This window comes from Melospiza melodia, chromosome 4, assembly GCF_035770615.1.
Source record: "Melospiza melodia melodia isolate bMelMel2 chromosome 4, bMelMel2.pri, whole genome shotgun sequence".
In the NCBI taxonomy this organism is placed as follows: Eukaryota; Metazoa; Chordata; class Aves; order Passeriformes; family Passerellidae; genus Melospiza; species Melospiza melodia.
In genome coordinates this window covers 66,148,738-66,174,488 of record NC_086197.1, presented here as the reverse complement: position 1 = coordinate 66,174,488, position 25,751 = coordinate 66,148,738, and the positions used below count along the sequence as shown (strand labels likewise).

General features: G+C 36.2%; 1 protein-coding gene across 12 annotated transcripts in view; it reads left to right on the top strand.

The window, feature by feature from the left end:
* The window catches only part of NAV3 (neuron navigator 3), a 509,384-nt gene that overhangs the window by 407,338 nt on the left and 76,295 nt on the right, over nt 1-25,751 (top strand). The window lies entirely within an intron of this gene.

The following is a 25,751-nucleotide window of genomic DNA, read 5'->3' as shown; positions in this document are numbered from 1 at the left end:
CCATCCTGTTCCTTAAACTTAAAGTAGATTCATATTGGTGGCTTGTATCATATCTGAGAAATAAAAATTCATAATCTAGCTTTTGCAGAACTTGGAGCTGTCAGCTCTGAGGTTTTGGTCAGACCATCATAGAGATAAGGAACAGCTGTGAAATTTGGCAGTCTAAAATGCTATGGGGTCTCTTTGAATGCTCTTGTTTTAAAATAAAGTTTCTTTTAGGAAAAAAAAAAGTATTCAATCACAAAGGGGGCAAAGGGGGAAAAGATTCATGGAGTGGTTCTGGTTTTATAAACCTGGCATACTAGTTGAAGACGTTCTAGGATATTTACCTAGGTATGATATAATTTTTACTTTTCACATTTTCTGATGAAAATATGCCTGTGACATAAGTCAGGAATAGTCTGAATTGGTCAAACAGTGTAAGCAATGCATCAGGATCAAGGACATAATTTTCATCTAGGAAACCAGTTACTTAAAAAAGAAGGTTGCTTTAGCTGACATCAGAGCATTTGTTGACCTTGCAGAAAAACCCTATTTTAGATAGAAGTTCAGATGAGCACAGATAGCTTCTTTGGAATGCAAGTATTGACATGATGCAAAGACCAGAGAAAGGGTGCAGTAGGCATGTAAGAAAATAATTTGGATAGAACTCATGCACTAACAGAAGGAAGAAATGAGATGTGGGCAGGAGGGACTTTTGTGGAGCTCTGTATGTGAGAACAGGAACCTTATGCTCAAAGTGAGAGAGAGGGTGGAAAATTTAGACGCTGGCAGTCATGTAATTAGAGAATGTCACTAGTGCCCACGTTTTTGTATGTCGCTCATTTTTCCCTTGGGAGTGAAGTTATTAGAGCTCTTCCCACCATGCAATATTCACACCCAGGTTTCAAACCACACAGATTTCCCCTGGGGGAAGAAAAAAACGTCCAAAATAAGGGATTTTTTACTTTTTATTAGTATTCCTCAAGTTCTAGATGCCACTCAAACACTGGATACTTATTTGTCTTAATGTAGATATTTGTTCTGTGCAGTGTGCAGGTTCATACATAATTTGCAGAGTCTGTAAGCTACAAAGGTGAAGTAGAACTTCAAGTAATGACTGCATTCCTTTACACAAAGAAAGAAAACTGCATTCCTATGTTCTTCTAGACCCTCTAAATGAGGCTTCATGGACCATACTATTTTAATATTTAATTGAAAGGTTTGTCATAATGCACAGGCATAAGGTATTTAAGTTATGGCTATTCAGACAAATTCTGGCATTCCCTGACCTTTCAATACATTACTTTTTCAAACTTAATCATTCTTCATGGACCGAGGAGGGAAGTTTTTTACATATAAGTGCATGCTATTCCTTAAAAAAGCAAAAGTTGTTTAGGAAGTGTAAAATGTAAATAATTTTATGAGTTCTGATGATAATAAAACACATGCTTACCAAAGCTAGTTGCAAAAAAAATTGTGGTGGGTAGAAAAAAATTGTTTATGATGATCTTCAAGAATGTGTTCCACATTTATGATGTGAAATCAGGGAAAAAAAGCAATAGAGATTGCTGAGACTTCAGCAGAGTAGCTTTGTTCCTTCACAACCGTGTAAGTACCTAAGATTTCATTGGATCTTACAAAGCCTTTTGCATCATTTTTTGTCTACTCTGAACAAAAAATAGTAGGCTGCAAGGTATGCCTTGCCACTGGGATGATGTACTTCTGTGAAAGAGGATTATTTTCCTCACTGTCATCCCAGTAGATATGTGAAGGACACATGGATTTTCTCTGTGGTATCATTACTATAAGCCTTTTTCATAATTGGCACGATCTGCCCTTGCGTTTCTGTTGTAAAGGACTCTGCTGGCATCTTTTTTCTGGGTAGAAAATAAATTATATGCTGCAAATATCTGATTTAGATTAGCAAGCCGGAGAGAAGTTTTGGTATTTTGCCCATTACTAGAGGCAGCAACTTTTGCTGATAGCAATCCCATGTTCATGAAAACTGAACCTAGGGTTTTTTCTGACAACTTAAATTATATCTTCTGCTTATATTTTAAAACTTTTTCTCTTTGTGAGCTGGCAGTACAATATTCTTTAGAGATGTGGACTGATATCTTTGAGGGTCATGCCATTTCTGGTAAATTTTTAAGTTCAGACTGATTCTCATTTCCTGGATCTTGTAAAAAGACAGGAAGGTCCCCTGTGTGATGACACTAAATTGTTACAGGAGAATACCTGTATCTCCACATCTTTCCAAAAAGCAAAGGATTGAAGGATCTCCATGTTGGAAACCTAGCCTGAGAGAGCTCATCCCCATTGAATTGCTCTTTGAACTTCATAAAAGTAAAATTCGCCAAGTCAACATAAGCCAAGGCTTAATGTTGCTTGCATAAAGCACATTGTTGCAAAAAGTAGTACAGCCAAATTGCTTGTTCCGGTGAATGAATTGTAAAGGCTGAAAGGACACTGGCAGCATCAGATGTCAACAGTTAGTTCAATAAGTGGTGGCTTTTTTTGTTTGTTTGTTGGTGTTTTGTTTGGTTGGTTTTTGGGTTTTTTTTTAATTGGACATTTTTGGTTCTTTTTTTTTTAATTGGACACTTTTTTAATTGGACTTTTTTGTTTGTTTTTTTTTGTTTTTGCTTTTTAATGAATGCCTATTCCTTCCAATTTACCTTGTTTCAGTCACCATAAGAAATTAATCAGAGAGGAAGATGGATTTTCTTTATCCGGTATAACACGGGATATAGCTAAGAAAGGTCTCAGTGGTATTATATTACATTTCATTTATTGTCCTATCTACTTCCTCTACGCTCTAGCATTTGCCTTCTGGGACTTGTAGAGGGAGTATTTGAGGAAAGTTCTTGGATTTCAAAGCCTTTTTCAAAGTAAGATGAGCCAAAAGAGATTAGATATAAGCGCAGAGAATGAATCATGTTCTTCAGAAGAATAAAGTTTGTTGCAGTTTAGGTTGTAATGTTTCCAAATCACCCTGTGATGTTCATGAAAACTGTTGAGGAAGTTTAAAGTAAGCCCTATTAAAAGGGGATATAGCTCCACTGAGTTCAAACATTGTCCTTCCACTCCCTATACATGCAGAACTTAGTGCAGTGAGTCATATGCCACAACTTTCTTCACCTTCATGAGATCAACATAGGTTGTACAACCACTTTGCCCTCACATCTCTGGAATGCAGTATTCTTTCTCTTTCACCTTTTTTATTTTGGATGAAACCCAAAGCTTTAAAGTTTATGCTACTTAGTGTGCTTCTATCATTACCCGCTTCAGCTACTTTGCTGTTGCGTTGAATCTGAACCCCCATAATACAGAGTTCTTATGCATAAGGAATGTCCCAAATGCTTCCACCATCTGCCACATGTGCAAAAGATTTGGCACTTGTCTCGGAGTAGCTCAGGCAGGCCTGGTAGTTCTCAGCCAAACCATAATCACCATAATACATTATTAATTATGATAAAATAATCCAGATTTTGCCTGTAGTTTATTAGCTAACTTCCTGTGTGAATGACTATAAATCTTCTTCTGGTGTTTGTCTGAGTAGATGAGCCTTGAATTGGAATGATGTGTGTTTGAAAAAGAAACTTTTCTAGAGTTTAATACACACTGAACTGGGAGCTCTGTTTCGTAGGGTTGGTCATATCAGAAAAGGCTGAGACATCATGAACTTGATAGTAACTTGAATAGAACATAGTAACTTGAAATGCAAACAGAATGCAATGCCTGTTCTCATACCATACAGTTCTAGAAGCTCATTGAAAATTCTGCTATCTTTTGGAATTTAGCCCATTGGGATGTTGCTAAATGGAGGGGCATACTTCACTTTTTGCCTTTCTATCCAGATGAATCTGTGTGATGTTTGTTTCATCACTGGACTAGTACTGTGTTTTCTGCTATGTGCAGTTTGGTATTGATGTGACCATTTTTCTGCCAAGTTGCAACTATTACCTGTTCAGTTTGCTGCTTCTGTTGCAGAGCAGGATTTACTATGGATAAAGGAAATGTATATGCCACAGTATTGAGCTATGCCCTGTGTGCATCATTCAGCTATCTGTCCTTTCCTTTGCCGACATTCCAGGTCTCCCCAACACTGGGTACCTGTGTCTCTTGCAATAAATATAAATATCCATCCCACAGATATGAAATAGTAAATAATAAAACACAGAAACAGATATGCCTTCTTCTTGCTTCTGAAGCTTTCTTGGCCAAAACTGAGTTTTGCTGTAAAACTTCACTGTGTAGGGAAGCTTCCAATGTCTTTGCATCTGCCTTCACCACTCAGCATGCCTGTGACTTACTCTGTTCACAATCTAAAAAAGTCATTGTAGGTCTTAAAATCAGCATGATTCATATAGTTCTGTGATCTGTTATAATTTTCTTGGTTGTGATTTTATAGTATTAGTAAGTTCTTAGGATTTTGGAAGAATTTAAGTATCTATACCTCACTGTGTTTGCAGTTACTGTTCAAATACCTATAGAAACCATAATTATAGAATCTCTCTTGTGAAGCAATTTAAATTTTAAAGAGTTTTTACTATTATTGTTCTCTTCTATACTTTTAATCTTCTCTAATTTCTTTTCACAGCTGTTGCTGTTCACATTTCCCACCATTTACTTTTTTATTACTCTCAAATGATCCTGCATTTTCTTAGTCTCTGGTGTAAATCTTTCCTTATCTTGGCATCTCCTAGGCTATCAAGAAAGTTACTAGTTAGAAGTATCTGTTTCAGTGTGTATCTTGGCTTTTATTGTTTCTGCAAAGTATGGATGCTAAATTTAAGTACCTAAAGCATAAATATGTGTACATCCATGCATGAAGGGCAGAATAATTGTGTCAAAAGGAGCACTCCTGGAGTTTTGGCTCAATATGTTGTTAAGTATTTAGAATTCTTTGAGGATGAATTCCTTATTTTCGAAAGCATAATGAAAAATAAATTTTTCAGTAATTCAATTTTGTACAGCATTATTAATTTCGAAAGAATGCTATTTGAATTAAAACGATTTGTTTCTGGTCATGCTTTTTAAAGTCAGGATTTGAGCAACATAAAATAGGCAAAGCAACTGGACTTTGATATAGTTTTGTGAAGTTCACCCTTCCTTACTTACTTTAAACATCCACTGTAATTGCCCATAGAACCACAAACCAAAACATGGAAACATTTACCAGCTGTGTGGTTTTAGGTTCAGATACTATATTAATATCAGTGACATAAACAAACTGCATTGTTAGCATGCTGTCATTAGCATATTAAAATGTCATGATCCTGGCAACATCATGTCTGCAGACACATTTTTTGCACCCAGCTTACATTAGAAAATCACACTCAGAAAAGGCAAATGTGAATGGCAGATGTTTACCTTAAAACAAGACCAGGCTGCAAATGAAAAATTAAGTTTTCTCTTTTTGAAATTGTTGCTAAGTGGAAGAAAGAGGGACAACTAGTTTCAGTTTAGATTAAAAAGGACTCATTAGAAATAAGTATTTCAATTTTTGCAGGAATACAAGTATGTTCTCATACCATGCTAAATAAGCTGAGCATATGGTTTACTGCAGGTTTATTGAACCAAAGGCTGGCTCTTTACAGATGACATGTATAATATTCTCATAAATATACTTTTGAAAAGTGGATGGTGTGGAGCTGGGTATTAATGACATGCAATCTGTTGGCATTTCTGCTTATTTCAAAATTTTACTTAATATTTAAAAGGTATTTGAAGTGAGGCAGGGCTTTATCTTTTATTAACAGATTTCTAATTCTTGACTTCGGGCAAAGTGTTGATGGTTTATTTTGATTGCAGTCTACTTCTGAAGAGAGTATCAGTCTATTTAATAAAAGCTTTCCAAGACTCAGCTTACAGTTTCAGCAGCAGCAACATTTTGGTCCACCATTGTACTTCACTGATACCAGCAAAGACTACTGTACTGCCTCTTTGTGTTAGAATAAAGCATGGGTAGTATGATTTAAATCATTAACCAAAATACCCCAGGCTCAAATATAAAATTCAAGAACTTGAATCTCCCATGTGATACTGACTTGAGTCCTGGAGTTAAGAAAAAAATTAATTTCTTTAAAATGTCTTGATTAATTTGATGGCTGGAGGAAACAAATATTGTGATTTTATTCTCCTGCATGGCTATTTTTTAAAAAATCATATTGAAATTTGCAAAAGAATAGCTGCAATTGATATTACAGTTCTACTATTAACAAGCACGTGGTATTTTAGACAGAAGCCTCATAAAACTGAATATAAAAATATGGATTTTGATGATTTATTACTGGAGATAAAGCAGCCCATGATTGCTAAGCTGCCTTTTGTTCCAAATTGCCTGAGAGATACTTCTTTCTTGGTTAGTCATTTTTTTTAAAGAACTGCATTTATAATAGTTGCACTCCAGACTGAGGTATTGCCTGCTTGTCAAACGAAACATGTGAATTATAAGAACATTCCAATTAACCCTTTCATGGAAAACAGTTAATTTGTGACTCTATAAAAATCTGTTGCCATGGATTTATTAGGTATAAATTTGCTTCAAATAAAATATTGATTTGGCAACTTCAGGAGACTTCTAGAACAATGAGAAATAGATAAAAATGGAGAGCCCCATCAGGATGGGCTTTTTACACTCATGAGATGTCATAAGAAAGGGGTTAAATGTACTGTTGTTTCCTACACCTGTTGTTTCTCCTAGTTGACAGGTGGAAAAACAGTTAAGTGAAAGGAAGAATGAATTTAAGTTAAATTAGGCATCTAAAGTGTGAGTGCACTTTGCAACTCAGGCTGTAGGGCTGCTTATGGTGCACAAGAGGAAAATTGAAAGGTTTTGACACTCCTTTGCTGTGTGCTGCTCCTGGAGAAAAACAGTGCTGCTCTGTCCTGGGCCTCCAGGAAAGCAGTGATGTTCCATACATTTTGGAACTGAAATGGTATTGCAAGATAACTTTATCATTAGTGATTAAAGATAGCTGGAATCCAGAGGGAAACTGGTTATGAGTTATCTATGATTAAATAAAATGAAAAGAAGGATGTCTCTAAAGCTGTGCAGGTTAAAAAACATGGGAGCCTTTTATTTTCCTTGACAGAGAAATGGACTTTGAACACTGTAGGCTGGCTAAAGAGTGAGTTCAAAGGGAGAGAGCATGAAGGGAAAGCTGGGAGGAATACCACGTGGCTGACAACCTGCCAGCCAGTGTGTAGGCTACCCTGCGCTGCAGGCTGCCTGCTGCAGAGCACACCATGTGCTAACCTTCCCTTTTGGAAACAAAAAATCCCTCCATTTGCTTATATCAACATTTTACTTATAAATCTTGATGATGTCACCTCTGAGTCTTCTTTTGATGGAGAGAGAAAAAGACAAGGCTCCCTCCTCAGTCTGTTCTCCAAGAACTGTTGTGGAGGCTTCCTGCCCCTCCTGAGCCCCTTGGGACAACCTCAGCTCCACGCAGGGAAACGTTTGGTGCAGCAATATGCGAGGAGTTTGTTTCCTTTTGATGTTACAGCACTAATCTCATCTGTATCTAATTGTTTAAATATTAAGTCTTCAAAGATTTCCTTAGTAAACAAAAGGTTGTCATAACAATTTAAGCAGGATCAGATGTGTAAATTTAGAGTGGAACCCTCAATGAATTCTACAGAAGTTTTTTTGCAAAAGAATACAATACACTTATAATTCAAACCTGCTTAGTGGACTAAATAATCTAAAATAATCTAAAATACGTTATTTGAAGGCGATTTAAAAACCAGATTTACCTAATTAATTTACCTTAATAAACAAGTTAATCTCTTACCCATGTGCATTAGCTTTAATTTCTGATGTGCTAAATTTTCCCTTTTATTCGAATGCATTGCACTCTAGTATGTTTCATACTGCAGAATACAATGTAAAATGGCTGCTAACCATATCAACTGCTGTGAATGTAAATTCATAAAAGCAAAAATTGCTGTACTGCATTTTAAATACATGTGTAGTGTTGGAAATAATTGCATTTCCCTGGGAAGTACAATAACTGTTAAAACAGATGTTTGTCATCCCTCAATGTGCTTTATCTAGAAACAAATCTTATTGATATAAGTTAGTGTCTTTTATGTTTAAATACCCAACAGTTTTTGATCAGATGCTAGGTATACTGATTTAAAAGGGAAATTAGAGTATTTCAAATGGATAGGATTCCAACCAGTTTCTGCAAAAAAACTACAGAGTCAGAAAACACTAAGTTTTGTATGGCATACCTTCTGGGAGTTTATCAGTGAACAGATTCATACTGATAGCCGGGACCTAAAAGTTGAAATTTTTTGATTCAAACTGCAAATGCACACACAATTTTAATAGCATTGTGAACTTTAGGAACAAGATATGAAGAGTAAAGGTACTTCATTTTTTAAAATAAAACCTAGATCTTTCTTTAAGATATTTATTTACTGATTTAAATACTAAAGTAGCAAAATTTAATAAGTGGTCTGTGTCTGGGGTGACTGGAGGACATGTAATGCTTTCTGAGAAGCCAGAGATCAGCAAAGGTGTATAATCTTCATGATTCATGAGCCACCATCTCTGGAAGCCCTTATCTCTGTTGACTGTACTAGCAACATTGCTAGACATCTAGCTTTTGAGTTATATTAAGATAAAATATAACTGTTTTGAAAAATTAAAAAAAAAATATTTTAATTTTAAATAAAATAACTTCTGGTAGAGCATTGCAGTGAAGTGACAGCCTGTCACCCAGGGAACGTTCCTTAGTGGAAGGAATTATCTTTTAAGGATTTTTATAATGATTTCCCTAAAATGGAGGCTTTCTCTATAGATCAAAGTTATTGAAAGAGAAATCAGCATGGTTTTTTAAGGCTGAAGAATTATTCTTTTTCCTCTTTGAGTTAAAATCATTCCCCTTCATGAAAAGAGTTGACTCAGTGTGCCACTTATAACCCAAATGTTCTGATGCATAGTAAATAACTGAATTGCTCTATTTTGCAAATCTTTTTCCTTTGTTCAATACAGAAAGAAATTTATGATCCCTTCTTTAGTATGTCTTTCTTTCTCATCATTTAAATTAATTATACCAGCCATACTCTTGGGAAATGGATTAATATCAAGTGGATAAACTCAATGCAAAATCATGTAGGAAAAATAATTTTGCGTATTAAAAATAATATGTGTTGACAACAATAATTTAGAGCCTTCCAGATAAATTTTGAAACATAATATCCTAACAAGATTTTCAACATCTTTCCCTAAACAGCTTATTTTCAATAAATTTTCCACTTATTTTCTTTTGAAATGCATCTGTATGATTGGAAATGTTGGAAACTTTAAGACAACCAGGCTTGTGTGTGTGTGTGTGTGTGTGTGTGTGTGATTCCAGCAAACCACTGAATTGTAGAGTAGTGGTAAGTGAGCCCCAATAACTCTGAATCAATTTCTGCTGCTGTCCAGTGTGGGCAGTAAGAACAGCCTGCATCACAGAAAATTGATGATAAATAGTTTATTAATTTTGGATTGTTGCCTTGGTGATGTTTTGTCAGATTCTTGGATTTACTGCAGCTATTTGGTCCAAGTCAGCACAAAGGCAATAAATACTGAAGGTAGCTGGTCAGCAATGCCACATGTAATTTTGGTCCTCAGTCTGTAGTGGGTTTGACTAATGCTTGTTGAGGTAACCATAACTATTTCCTTGAGAAGTGCTCCTTTAACTAGCCACAACTCAGCTATAAGGGAGGACTGAATAATGTGATATTTGCTGTCTTAAAGCTGCAAGGAAATTCTCCTATTTCTGCTCCCAGTTTCTGAAAAACCACCTTCCTGTATTTGAGTAGCAGCTTTGTGGGTTTTGTTCCTGGTATTTGCAAGGAGAAGCTGGGATAAAAGCTTGAAATAAATCCTAAGACTAATCCAACTTAAGTATCTCACATCTGGTTTTATATGATTTTTATTTGAAAACCTGAGCCAGGTTATCAAGAAATAAGTACTGTCTAAAAAGAAAAAATAGGAAAATTTAGGCAAAATAAATAAGAATTCTTTGATTTCAAAAAATGAGAATTGTAAGTAACCTAATAATTTCAGGATGGCTTGCACTACAGAGGTGGAAAAGCTATAAATAAAAATAAATCTTCAGAGGACAGTGTTAAGTCTTTACATGTTTACTATTCATCTTTTAGGCAAACAGAAATGCTCCTGAGTGAACTTTAAACAATTGAATCTTTCCCAGTTAATTGTTTTCTATTTCACCTTCAAATGTTTTTCCAAAACACTGTCTGCAGAAGCGTGCCATAATGTAGAAATTATGCCAAACATGTTGTCAGGTCTTTCTGAATGGCACATGATTAGATTCAAGAGCTGAATGCTTAAGTTGTAGATTTAGCAAATTACATTCTCTTTTCATTTGACCCTGGAGAATTTCCTCAAGAGAAATTTGTGGATTAATGTACATGTCATAGAAAGCCATATCTATTTAAGGAAACTCAGTTAGACATGAATGTTTCTCTCCTTCCCTGTCTTTTTCTATTTCAGATAGGAAAATAAACCTCATTATGTTGAAAAGCTATGACTTTAGAAGATGTGGGACAGTCTGATGAGAATATTGTGGGTCTCTAAAGTATTTAAACAGCCTAACTTTTGCTATACATATTTTACTACTCAGTCTCAGTGAAAAAGATGAAACAGTTCCTACACTTCCTCTCCAGTGCATACCCTGCATGCAATACTGTATTTGTCATTCAGAGATTTCCAAAAAGGATTTTATTAGCACACTATAAATACTCTTTACACATCACTAAAATGATTTAGTGTTTTCCTTAGCAGCTCTTCAGGATGACTTTATGTTACAAGGGCAGTCAGAAAGTTACCTGCTGGTTGGCTAAACCAGGAGCAGGAAGCTTCCAGAGAGACAGCAGGGAGGGGCCTTCATCATGAAGAGGATGCAAACTGTGTTACTAATTATGTATCAAAGCATAATTACCATACATCTCCTAACCCCTCAAGGTCCTCTAAAGAGACTGTTGAAAGTGTGCATAAAAGATATCAGAAGGGTACTGAGGAGACTGCTGTTCTCAACAGTGTTCATAGCATGACAAGCGCAGTGTCTGTGCCTGTGTGGCTGCCCTTCTCCTCTGGTTAGTGTGCCAGCAACATTAGACCCTGAAATATCATCATTCCACCCAACTGGGATATTCTCAAATTATTTTATATGTTGTTGACAAAAAAAAAAAAAAAAAAAAAAAAAGGCAAGTATGTATTTTGTGTTTGGCTTCAGCATGGGTGCTTTTAGCTGCTGGCTGTTCAGAGGGGCCTGTGAGCTCGGCAGAGGTGCTGTGGCTCCCTGAGCTTCATGTCATGCCTCAGCGCTTGCCAGTTTCTGCAAGTAGCCAAGTGGTTACAGAAGAAAACACATTTCATTAATTGCCAGTTATCCCCACATTGTGGAAATCAAGACATGGCCTGGAGGCATCAATGTGTTCTGCGTACAGCTGGGATGGAACAGGGGATTTAACCTGCAGTAGTTGAGGATGTAAAACTCAAAAAAGTACATGAGGAGAACTGTATTAACTCCAGATAAATCACTGCTTATTGTGTCAGGAATGGAAAGACATTTATCACAATAGTACTTCATAGTAATATACTAAAGTGGGAAAATTTTACTGATAGTTGTTCTTTGTGCTAGAGTTTCAAAGTTCTTTGATACATTTTTAGCTGCCAGTTTGTAATGAAGGCTGTGGGTCATCTGGCTTCTTATTCTAATCACAGTAGGATCTCATGAAGCTAATATCAGAGGCTCTATAAAAATGTATAGCAGCAACAGTTTTTAAGAAAAAATACATAACTGAAGGTGTGGTGTGTAATAAGTTGCAGTCTTTATACATCAATTCACTTTAATGCTTAAGTTGTTTTAATTTTCCATTGGTTAAACACGAGAAAGACATTTTTTGGTTTCCCAGTCTATTTTCATTTTTATGTTGTTAAAGAACTTATTTTTGGCAGAGAAAAAAAGAAATTTGGACAAGAACATATAGAATCATTCATGCATTTCCTGAAAGCTAGTATTATGTTGATGTTTCTCTATGAAGCTCTTCCATCTGCTATTTTTCTGTAAATTCCAAGAGAAATCTCAGATTTTTTTTTATTTTAGGTTGTCACTGGTAAAGCAAGGATTTCTTAAGAAAAAACTTTTGGCAGTTTTGATTTTTTTTCTTGTTAGAGATGGATTTTTTAAAATAAGCAGCTACCTCAGTTATTTCTGAATCACTGCTAAATTAAAGTTAGATCCCCTTCCTTAATGGGTTTCTCTTCCTAGTGCTAGTTTTTTCTTCTGATATTTTTATAAAAGCCTTCTGTATTCCCATTTGGGTAGCATTGCTTCACGATGCTTCTTCTCTGGTGTTATCTCTTGCCTGCAAGACTTGTCTGAAGCCATATTACTAATTGGTTTCCTCCCCATTTTTCTTTTACAAGAAAGGAGTTTTTTAATCTTCGAACTTTTAACTCACTTTGGTAATTTCTTTTTCCCTGCATTTTTCCTTTTGAAGCAGTATTGAATTCCATTACACCTCCTGGGGTGTCTTTTAAGTTTGACCAGCTTTCCTGTATTCCAGTAGTTATGTTCTTTGGGGTTTTCACATTTCCAGCTAGTTTCACTCATACTCAGCATCTATTGGTTTGGTTTGCTTGTTTGTTTGACAGAAGAGAAATATATCAAGCTTTTTCCTCTAGTTGCACCTTTCTAGGATAGACTATAATTCAAAACAGACTATGATTCTCCATTTTAATAGGTGTTTGATTCTATTAGTTACTCAGCAATTAGCTATAGGCCTGTCCATAGTGATCCTCTCTTTTAAGTTTATTGCCACAGTGTTTTTGATGGTGAGATTTTAGGTCACTGATGGTTCCATTTTGAAATGTCACTATTTTTTCTGTCTCTGCAGTAAATATGAGAATCTGCTTTTACTGTTCAGTTACATTTATGAAGATGATTACTGTTTGTTCTCCAGATTGGTTTTGTTCTCTCACATTTTTTTCCCAGTGTACCAGTTTTCAGTACCTCTGTCCTCTTCCAACTTATTTTTCAATCTTTTCTAATATCAGAGCAAACTTAAGTGATAAACACTGGCTGGACTTTAGGAGAGAGGAATGGTAGTCCGGAATGAGAAAGAACTGCAAAAGGCTGTTGTCAGTATTCAATTTGGAAAAATGTCTTTGACATACTGCTGCTGATGTGGAGCATTTAAAGAATTATTTCAGCTTTTGCAAAGTGGGTGGTGACAGACATGACAGCCAAGAAGTCTGGAGCGAGAGACGAGGACAAAGTTTCCAAAGATGGCAGAGACTTAATTAATTGCAACAGACTTTAAATATTTTTGCTGTCTGCAGCTATATTTTTATTTCATCTGTCACTTGCTAGCCTGCTCTCCAACTTGAATATTACATCTATTAATGTAGGAAGTGGGGAAAGTATTTCATTGTAATGGGGAGCTTTTAAGCTGGGATCTTTTTTGCCCTGCCTAGTGAAGCCATTTATGGCCACCTTCCATCTTTGTTAGTGACTCACCTTTGAAGCTTAGTAGTCTAACTGGAATAATTAATAGGCTAAAAGAGATGTGCTATTTTGCTGGTATGTCGTCCTCACTATTTCTAGCTGATAAAGGCGTTTTAAAAATCGTTCTCTTTTGAGCTTCGGGTTGTTTTTGTGTGTGTGTGTGCGCAGCCAAGCAGTAGCCCTGATTCTTTTGTCATTTCTGGCTTTAACTCAAGATGACATTTATGGGAGATGAGAGAGCTTCAGGATGCTGGGGCGAGATCCTGGGTGATTGGTTGCTGTTTGGCAGTGATTTACTAAAGCAGCTTGCCTTATCTCCCTGGCTGTGACCCTGGTACATTTACTGCTATAAACACAGATAGCCAGAGGTCCCATTACCTTCTCAGCAGAAGTTTGTTGTGTCATAGACTTAGTTCTTGAAGTTCTAAACCTAAGAATTATTTAATTTTTAATATGAAACATTGATAAGTTCCAACTAAGCTATGGAAGCAATCAGCCATTTTGTATGCATATTGCCATTTGTGTAATTTAAATGCAAAGTCTGCTTTGCTGTCTCAGAAAAAATAGCATATGTTTTATAGAATTTTTGGAAAAGGATGAGTGTGCTCTGGGTTTCAGCCAGTCTCTTTGTATTATGTGCAGGTGCTTTGGGACTTTAATAATTAGAGGATCTAATAAAAGAATCAGAGGCTAAGCCAGGAAAATTACTACAACGTGACTTCTCTTTGCTGTTACTAAAACCAGTCTTTCCCGTTTCACCAAATACAAAATTGGAGACTTACAGGTGAATTTCAGCCCAAACTTACAGCAAACACATAACAGAATTGATGAAATCATTAAATCATTATCAAGTAGCCTCTATTTCAAGCTGCCTAGATTTAATTGCTTTACCTTGAAAAATAAACGCCAAAATCCCAAACCAAATAGTGAGCTATAATTGAACAGGTAAGCAGGGCAAAAGTCTGAAGTTCCTGGGTTACTACTATGTCACTTACAGTTTTTAAATTGTCATAGTACAGTAAATCTACGTGGACTGTTTCTTTTTCCCCAGAATGACTGAAGAAGTGGGCATGCTTTCTGTTGTAGGCAACTTTTCAGAAGGCAAAATCGTTACTTTTTTCTTTACCATGTCCACCACTAAGTCACACAAGATTTAAACAAACTCCAAATATTGCTTTTCTGTTCTGCAGAAAACCCATCACTGCAAACCACCAATCAGCACATTATATTTGTATCAGCATACCTATGCCTACGGTTGTCCTGCCTGCAGGTTTGTTTGTCCAAGTCGTGTGAGCATGGTACACACCCATGAGTCAGTGTCTCTGTGTGTGTGTACAGTGAGGCATCAGGTTCTCCATGGAGGAAGGAAGAAGTGGTGTTCACTACCTGTGCTGCCTCTTGCTGCTGTCACCCTCTGTGCTGGCTCTTTGCCTAAAGCTGGTTGACTTTGAATATCACCCTGAAAACAGATAGGTGTTAAAAACTTAAGAGGTTGTGACCTTAAGTGGTTAGCAATGACGCAGCATGATAAGTTTTTAACTCTTGAAGGATAAAGTATAAGGCTTGTCTTAGGAAGGTAACAGATAAATAATGACCCTATGAGCCAAGGAGAGAAAAAGGCAGTGAAAATGTTCTCCTAGTGATTATAGATAGATTCTCCAAGTGATTACAGATAGAGTAAAATTATTCATCAAAGAATTTTGCAAATATGCATTAGGTTCCAGAAGCTGTTTTGGCTCCTCTGGTCTGATGAACTAGATAATTAAAAATTTACTCTGACAGTGTCATCTGAGTCTGCTAATTATTTACCAATTTCTGCTCGACAGCATAGTGCTGTATATTAGACCTAATTTACATTATTTCTTGCTGTATATTTCAGAAGTAGAAATGAGCAAGCAGCATATGCTGATATTTTCCTTTTGTTACAATTACAAAGGAAGGAAATATTCTATTATCACTCTGCCATCACCAGTTTTAGGAAGCATATGGTATTTAATATTTTTATCTACATGTACAAACATTCCCTGATACTCCGAACATCACAGTGCTGAGTATTTTCCTTATTTTGAATCAGGGAAATGAAAGAAAAAGAGCTATTCTTGTCTTAAAAATTGAAGTTCTAAGTCTGCTGATTTTGCAGACTGGCTATCAACCCTTTTAATCCTCCAGAGTTAAGTTTTTAAAAGTCATATACCCATTTTTCCTCAAAAATATCCACCTGTGCTTTTTTTCCTGAATTCTAAGAATGTATTATTTTCCTTAACTGTGATAGATCTGCTCTTTACACCCTTACTTCTCATTTTATTGATTAGGCAAACAAATTCTGTGTGGCTCCTTCATCTGCTTCTTTGCTCAGTTTTTGCATGTGGTCACCACTGATGCTTCTATGCTCACGCTGGTTGTTTTCTCATCCTCTCATGTCCTAAATACTATGGAAATGATAAATATTCCGGGGCAAAGATTTTAGTTGCGTGTTGCTCCAGTATGCAGGGAACATACTCAACTAAAATATTTGAGTATTATTTCTAGAAGATACCATAATACATTTTATGGTAACCATCAGTAAAGATCATCTGAAACCACTCCTACAAAGTTAGCATTACAGCTATCATTCAAATTCAGTCAAAAACATCACCTAATGTTATTCCTTAATGAGTCAGTTATGCTGGGCGTTGTTACTTTTCAGCAGAATCCTTCCTTAAAATGGCATGCCTAAAATAGATGAAAAAATGCGTGAAAAGATAAATTGAGGATATTTTGTACTGAGGTAGTAGGGCTGTAAAATTAGAGATTTGGATTGGAAAGCCCTTTTGTTTCACCATGTAGTCTAATTCAGCACTGTTGCTAAATAATTATATTTGGCTGTTCTCACTTGAATATTCTATTTCCCATAGTGAAGATTTATGTTATGCCCAGAGCATCTTGTTAAATTGACTCTTCTCGCTGGGCTGGGTTTTTATATAGGTTTTGTCCAAATGCAGTAACATAAAATACTAAAATAAAAATTAGCAATAAATACTAGAAGGCAAGAAATTGCAAGGAATATCTGTGGGAGCACTATCAGAAAAGAAGTCAGAGCATAAAAGGTAAAAAAGCAAAGCAAAATAATATTAGAGCCAGGAGTCAATAATATAATGGGGATGATGGAATTAAAAAAAGGAATAGATGTCATAATCTTACTAATAGTACATTAAAAAGGTGCTTTTACCAGATAGTAGTATTTATGTCTATTTTGATAAAGTATTGATTTTCTGCAAGGCAGTGGTTGTTTATAAAGGTACAATTAGCACTTTGTAACAATGACAGAGAGAAATATTCCTTTATAACTTCATGATCTGATGTATCTGGACAAAAAGAATCCTAGCATTTTGAAAGGAAAAGCAGGGAAACACCTTAAAATGATACTCAGTGAATTCTGGAAGACAGGGATTTGGTATTAGTTAATTTGAGAAAATAAATGCAGAACCACGCCATGGGAATATGACCCACAGGGAATCAAGAAGTCATTGTTCAGTAATCCTGATGCTTTATGCAATAAATTCAAGTGTATGTTATTTACATAATCCTCACATGAGAAGAAGGCCTGCTGTATTTGACAAACAGCAGTAATGTGATGAAAGAGAAAATGTCAAGCATATTTCTGCTTTCTGTAGTGCTACTCCCTCGTATTTGCTTTAGATTTTAGGAAAAAGCTATTTTATGAAGCTTTCAATACCACCTCTCACTGATGGTTGATTTCTGCTATAAAATAACAGAGGCCTCCCAGACTTGGTACGTGAGAACTCAGGATAAGCTCATTGTCTAATCAGGGAGAGGAGTTTCCTGGCTCACTTGGTGGTGTTATATAACTGTGTGCACACTGTAGGTGGTCTACCTATTAAATGCTAACCCCCAGAGCAGCTTGTAATAAACAGTTCGTTAGACAAACTGGTAAACCAAAATGAGATTTAGCAATTTCAAAACTCTTTTTGGCACATAAACCACAAAGAAGCAGGAGAATTATGTTATTTCACAGTGATTTTTCTCGCTGGAGACATTTTTAATATTCATTGCTCTGTTAATATATTACTGAGTTAATGGAAATATTAATAGGATCATGAAAAAAATTCTCAGTAGTAGCAGAAAAATGTTTAAAGAAGTTCTCAGCCATCAAATATCTGAATATCAAATTAAATTAGACCAATTCATAGTAAACTGATTAGAAAACAGTGAGAATGAAGTTAGGTAAAATAATTCAGCCTAGATCAAAATAAAATAAATTTTCTAGAATGCTGTTTTCAGATTCCATTTCTCTGCAGGCAGTTTTTTGAAAATAACTGCAACTACTTCTTTAAAATCTTTTCTTTAATCAATATTTTTTACAGCAGTTGAGATTAGGTTGTTCATTGTAGTGACAACAATGTCGATGAACTCATTTGGCTTTAATGATTTGATTCTGGCAGCAGCTACTAATTCTGCCTACCACCATATGTAAGGTTTTTGTGCAAAGGTTAAAGATAGGAGAGGCTCCTGGGATGGCTGACAGGGTGGATTAGTGCTGCTGAGCCCTGCAGGAAAAGGTCACCACTGCAGTTCAAATGAGGGTTGTCACTGGGGGAGGTGAAGTCACAACTAGCCTACAAAGAGAGCTTTGGGTTTGGTAAATTAGCCATTGGCAGGAATAAGTAGGATTTGGTTGTTCTCTCCTGCTTATCTTTGCCTTTGCCTATCAACACAGCTTCTAATCTTCACTGCCAGGCAGCCATCATGTCAATGGAACTGTTAGCTGTTCTTCCTTCTCTCTCCTCACAATATTATTTGTTTGTGTCATTTCCAAATAGAACATACTGAGCCAGCATAGCACTGCTGGATGAGCAAGGGGAAATAAAAGCCCTTCTTCTACTGGCAGAGGCTTTTAAGCTTATGGAAAGTTCCTCTTGGGTTATAATTTATTTTTGAAATTGAATACGGTATTCTGCTCTCATCTATGTCTCACTGAGAATTCATGCTCAATCCTAATAATGTCTGTGTCCCACTTTCAGTAAGGGAGTAACTGAAGATCTCATTACTTAGGACTTTACATGATTAGTTGTTGGGATGTAGGTTTTGGGCAGATTCATAGGACTGTGTAGCATGCCATGGCCTTAGGAGACAATTTCTCAGTTGCTCAAGGTAATCTTGGCTATGAAATATGGCTTGCTAGGAAAACGATGGCTCAGCAGTTCACCCTGAAATGTCACACCATTTCGAAGGCTTATCTTTCACAGTGCTGCATGTTGTGAACTTACTAGGCTGTGCAATGAACCCTACATACCCAGTAAGATTATTATACATATAATATATAGTAAGTGACAGTACACGAGAAAGTGGCAGTTTGCAAATTGATGCCTGAATTATGAGAAACAATAAGTGATTGCCAGCTTTTGATTTGCCTTTAATGGTACCAAGCTGCAGTGAGATGAAGACTGCTATCTGAATTTGGTGAGCTGATGGTCTGGTCTCACTTAAGAGGACTAATTTTTTTCAATACTGGATTTCTCCATCTAAGAGGTGGAGAATTTTTTTCTTACACCAGCTCCATGATATTCTCTCTCATCAGTCATTCGGAATTTTCAGATTTTGGGGGTTTTACTGACCCTGTGTACTCCAGTTGTACTGCAGTATGTTGCAATGCAAAGGTTAACTTTCTTATTTTAGGGGAGCAATTTCAAATCACGGTAGAAGTTCCTTCCCAGTCCCAAAAAGTAAGCAGTGCGGAGAGTAACCTATTAAAAGCCATGTCACAAGCTTCCACTGATTTTAATGAGATTAAGAGAAAAGGCATGGTCTTGAAAACGCAGTTTAGTGTTTCTACTTGTCAGTTGTCACTCAGAAAAAAGCACCTAGGATGCATTAAAAAGGCAGAGGAAACCAAATGGCTATTTTTAAGAGCTTTAAGCCAGTGAATTTAGTTTTGGAACATGAATATTCATCAGACCTTATTCCCTAAAATAATCATCAAACACAGCCTTTCTTTGGAAAGCTGTCAAGTTTGACGTACCATGCATTCAGAGCCTGACTCAGAAATTATTAACTTTCAAATGGAAGGATCTTTTCAAGCAGCATTAAACAGGGCATCTTAGCATTTCTCATTAGATTTTCTTGAGTATTTGTGGAGTTCATTGATTTCAGAGAAATAAAAAGCATCAGTGTATGAAAGATGAAGACAGTACTCAGGAGTAAACCAACTCCTCCCTCTTCAAACTTTAGAAGTAAAAAGAGGCTAAGAAATTAATTCAGGTAATTTAAAGTGGCAAATTAATCTGTCTCATATTTAGGAGCAATAGATAGAAACAAAGAAGTAATAGGAGATCTTTCTGCTTTCCCTGCTCAGGTGCATTATTTGCCATAATTTTAGGCAGATTGTCTGCCAACAGACTGAAGGGTGTGCAGTAGCTGGGGAAAATCAGGCCATTTGGTGGTGTCCTTAAATGCTTAAGTGCCACAGTTTTAGACATTTGTGGTTGAGAATGATCCAACCTAAACTTTTTGATCTCTACCTAAATCCTACGTGTCATGAAGAAACATGATTTTACATAATATCAAGAAACTTGTATTCTGAATCACTCAGAAGTAAGTGCTGAAAATCCTCTATGTTACAGTTTTAATAACAAAGGCAATCTCCATTCTCTAAGGAAAGACTTAGGAAAATGCCAATCCTAGGGGAAGGATATTTAGGGATCATTTATACATTAGAACATGAAGGGCTTTTCTTTTTACTCTAATATTAAAAATTTTTATTTGCATTGTCCTTATGAATGTCTGATTCTTTCAAAAAGACTTGGTAGGATCAGATTTTATTTGTGCTCTGCTTTATGAAATATATTTCATTGTTTCCAGTGGGTGTTTTTAAAAATTTGTCAAATTGCTTTATATCTCAGTTTGTTTCATTTCTGCCCCAAGAGACTTCCACTTTGGTGAGTGTCTCAAGTAAGGGATTTTAAAGAAATTACTTTCAGCAATTGAACTATAAATAAAATAGTCAAAATTTCCTTCAGACAAACTCTGGTGTAAGTTTTTGTACCATAAAAAACAAGCAAACAAAAAGCCAAAAAATTGTTAGAAAAACCTAAACTGAAGAATTTCATAAGAAAAAAGGCAAATAAACAGAGAATGAAGTAACAGTAGATGTCAGAATTGTTTTTGCTAACAAATAAATATCTTGACTTCTACTGACAGACTATTTTGATAGCAGAAAAGAATAAAGATATAATGAGATGGACTCGCATGCTGCACAATCAACAGGAGAGCCCTTAATAGCTTGTTTATTTTCCAAGGATGCACACTCCAGCATTCCCAAGTGTAAGCCATCACAATTGACAGATTTGAGAATGACCAGAGGCCTGAACCAGCAGCTTGCCATGTTTAACTCTGCCAAATGCTTTTAATAGCAGAGTAACAGCAAAAATGTGGGGGCTGAGTGCCTTGTCAGTCTTGGGAGGCTCCTAGGCTTTGCAGTGCTGCAGACAGCCTGACTCACACCCATATTTTAATAAGAGGAGGAAGGAGCAAATTTAAAATTTTTTCAGAGAAAAACTTGAATAAGTGAATGAAAATCCAATGGAGTCACAAGAAGTAATCCTGTGATGTTTTTTGTAATTATCTGTAACAACCAGATTCTCTTTCCTCTGTGTGGGAGCACCTGCCAAGAGCTGGACAAGTCTGCAGCCATGGACAATTCTGTTTGCAGATGACTGGGGCTGGCTTCCAGCTTGAACTTTGATTTGGCACTCTCGTTTTCACTCGTCACCAGCATTAATTACAGGGACATTTTGGCTTGATGCCTAGATTTATGTGGAACGAATCTGAGGCCAAAAGCAAGTGTGTGCTAAAGCCAGTGCATGTATCAGGTGCCTCAGCAGGGAAAGAGAAGTGGTACCAAGGGAGGGGAAGGCCACACACAGAGCATTGCTGCCGACCACAGAATATCCTATGGCCACTTGGCTTTTGAAAGGTGTGCATATATTGTCTCCAACATCCAGTTTTCATATTGTGATTAAAAATGAACCTTTAACCCATTTAACTATCACAATTAAAAAAATCATCTGTATTTAAGTGTCTAGCAATCAGAACATTAGAATGCTATTACTTGAATATGACATCATTTTCACATGGCTTTCCCTTAGATGCAGTGGCAGTGTTAGAGGTGCCAATTGAAAATCAGAGATTTGAATGAAGGATAAGAGAGCAACCATCTTTATTAAGGCAGTGAGTTAGCAAAAAGTGAAGGTCAGAGGTCCTCTGACTGTTCTCTCTGGTGTTCTCTTCCTTTGGAAAAAGCCACAAAAAATAGCAAGGCAAGTGAAGAATAGCCTCTGTGATACTGCTGCCCCTTTGCCTTTGCATCAGCTGAAGCAATATAGTCAAGAAAAGTCAAGTTGTGTTTTTTGCAGGATTTTCTTTTGCTCTGCTGCAAAAGAAAATGGTAGTCATCATTCATTTTTCTAGAAATTTAATACTAAAATAAATGTAGCTTTTCCCATAGTTGGTCCTATCTGTTACGTTTTAGCACAATAGTCCTAATAGTTACCCAGGATAAGTACCCCATTACTCAAATTTTAGTTCTTCAAAACCCTTTTAGGATGTTTTGTGTTTTGTATTTATGCCAGTAATTCTGTATCTTTCCTTAAAAATTAACTTTTGTGGGGATTACATATGGAAATGGGGACTTCTTATAAGGAAGAAAGCTAGATGTTGTAAGTATTGATTATTTGTAGAAGACCTATCTTCTACAAATTATAGAAGTACTTATTGTATGTGCTGAAGATTTAAAAGGTAAGTTCACAGTAGAGGTTTTTAGCTTGCCATAACCTGTTCTCACTACTGCAATACCCTCTGCCATTTAATATCTGCTGCTTCTGATATTTTTATGTGGTCTGTCAGAGAGCAAAAATTATCTGAATTTCAGGTTAAATGGGAGAGAACAGGGCAATTTCAGGTGAAAAGTAAGTAAACAAAGTGCTTGACTAATGTGAAGACAATTTACTTTCTCTGCTGGAGTTGCACCGGAGGGTTTTTGCTGCAGGCCCTGTGCTGCTGTCTGTAGTGCCCTTTGTCTGGCTGTATGTGCTTAGGGTAGAGACAATGCAGCAATTCAATTCTCCAAACTCCACTCCCTGCTAATGTCTAGAGCTCTGACCTTTGTAGGTGACATTTCTCCTTTTTTTCATGCAGGATTTGAGCTTGGTGTCCCTCTCTACTGTAATCCATCATATTTCCACAATCTCTTGCTGTCTGGTCTTTTGTTGCCTTTCTTGCATCCTAATTCTTTCTGCAACATTGCAGATGAGAATTTTAATTCTCAGTTCTCCTAGCCGGTGGTAAAGAGGATTCTAGTCCTTTCTGTTCTCTTTCCAGCAGGACTACAGGCTTCATGCCTATCCTTTATGGGGTGTTTTTTTTTTTGTTTGGTGTTTTTTCTTTCATGTAGAGAAACTGAACTGAAAGAACAGTGAGCATGTATTCTTTCTTTTTCTTTTCTTGATGATTTTAGATCCACTTCCCCACTTTCACAGCTTGCTTGGGGTTGGGGTCTTTTGGGTGATGATAATAAATACTGAACTTAGTCATTATATTACTAAAGTTAATTAAAAATTCACACAGCTGCAAGGATAACTTGTGCTTAAAATGTGTCTTGCTTACAAGCCCAATGGAGTCATCATCATTTTGGAGGACATTTAGACTGGCTCTGAGATGAGGGGTCCAATGCAGCAAAGTGAGTTGCCTGGAGAGATCCTGCCCCTGGTGCCCAACAGGATGCAGTGGGACTGACAGAGCACATGTGCCTTGACAGACAGTAAAGATCTATCAAGTGCCAAAATCTCCTCCCCTGCAGTCTCTATCTGCTGCTGCCATTCCTCAAGCACGTGTGTGCAGCTGTGGAGGGCTGGGGAGGACCAACCAGAGGACTTTTGTCTCCATTATTCACTTCTTTAGTCCTATCACAAAATTCTTTTTCTGCCCCTTGGTGTTGATCTCAGTGCACTTCCCAATCTTCCAGATTCCATTAAAAACAGCCAGAACTGAATTCCTTAAATTTTTGATAGATTTTGATATGTTAAGCAAGTAAATCCACTCCGACAGATGTGTCTACAGGGAGATCAGGCATGATTTTTCTGCTGAAAATGTTCACAGGCAGAAATGTGTCTCCTTTTTAAAACCTGCCATTCACACCACACCTATGAGCTGTGTCAAAAGCATCTTCAGCACCATTATTCTCTTTCAGTCAATCTGGCAATAATAGTAATTTCAGTACTTTCATCCCCAGGAAAGGGAGAACTCATGGTGAGATACATTAGTGCAGCCACCTTTCCAGCTGATAGGAGTTCTTGTAATGTGCTATTTCTATGAAATTCAAACTAAAAATAGCCAAGGGAATTATTCTGTTATCCAGAAGGACTGCAGCTTTCTGAAGGATTGGGATTCTTCATTTTTTGAAGAAAATTGTTTACAAAACAGAAGCTAGCAATGCCTCCAAGAAGTATCTGTCACTGTACTAGGAAGAATACCAAAATTTTTAGTATGCAAAAAAATTGGTTATTGCTTTTTGGTTGTGTATCTTTAGAGATTTGATCAAAATATGTAATTTCTTTTTAAAGGAATTTTTCATATTTTGGCTCTGGTTTTGCATTAAATTTTGAGGGTTGGTTTTTGGTTTTTTTTTAGTTTGTTACAAGGGAAATTCAAATATGTTTCATTTAGGAAAAAAGAAATTATATTTGAAAATTTTGTGTTCCATTTTATGTTATCCTTTATTATTTTATTATGTATACATTTTTTCATATGACTAGTATATGTTATAATATTTCATTGAAGATGCTCAAATTTACTAAAAGGTAGTTTTATTCTATGTTAAATCATTTCCACAATGATTTGAAATATCAAATGAAGTAAATTGAACCATCTGAAAGCTAAGATACAAAAAGAACATTTGTAGTGTCCTATTACACCTGTTTTCTCAGTGCAAGAAAATTATTTCTGATTGCAGTACGACTAAGTATAGATTGACTGAAATTTAAAAATTAATTCCTAAACTAGTCTGGTTTTTGAGAAAATAATTATTTTTTTTAATTTTGCAAGATGTTTGATTTTCTTTTAAAAAACAGTGTACTGTCAGCTATATTTTATTTGAAAATTTCCACCTATTTTTATATCCCCACAGCTCCATGATGACTTACTCTTTCATAGTCCAGAAACCTAAGCAGTTTATCTGGCCTATAATTTACTCCCAAATCCCTGCCTTCTCCAGACTCTTAAAAATTGGATAAGGATTAGGTTGAAACCTCAACTAACAGTTCCATAAGTGAGCTCCTACCCTCATTGGCAAAATGATAAACACATGGCAGAGAGACTTTTTAAGAGATTAAGAGACCAAGGATTGGGTACCACTAGCATGCGGAATAAGAAAGATGTGTGAAAATGTCTGATGATAGAATAAATGACAGCTGTGATCTCTGAGCACAATTAAATTACTATCACTGTCAATGACTGCTGTTAACAACCATGTGAAAAGCAGTCATGTAACATAAGGTGAAAATTAATAGCATTTAGATTTGCTGCAAAAACCTGGCACAACTCAGGATTAAAGATAACATTAAACCCTTCAACCACAATTTGTCTTAATGTAAGCAGTGTCAATAATATAAATTCCAAGATAGCCCTTTAATGCAGAGCAAAAAAATTTTGAACATTTGAGAAACTGAAAAAATACCAAATACCGAATAAGTGCTTGGATGGGTAAAGCTCTGTAAATAAGTCAGGTTCTGAAATCTCTGTTTTCTAAAATCAGCACCCTGGTCTTTGTGAGTGAAAAGGCTAGAGGGTCTTGAAAATCTCCAAATCTCCAAATATCAAACCTGAATAAAAATATTCCGTGAACCTTTTTATTAGGAAGATAACACCTGAATTGTATTAAGCTTTTGGTTTTGCTAATTTATAAGCAGTCTGATTTTATGTATAGAATCATGAACGTCTGATACTTTTAATTCATATTGCACATTTCCTCTCAGAAATATGTCTACTTTGCCTCTGTCTTCATGTGGCTGCGTATTCGCTTGAGAATTAAGAAATATATTTTTTGACCTTTATGTTTTTTGCAAATTTTTTGTCAAAATCAGTCAGTAGTTTTGTCCAGGCAGCAGTGATGAGCAAGACCCTGAAGGCCAGATGCACAGGGAGCGTGACCGCTGAAGCCTTTAGTCCTTACTGATG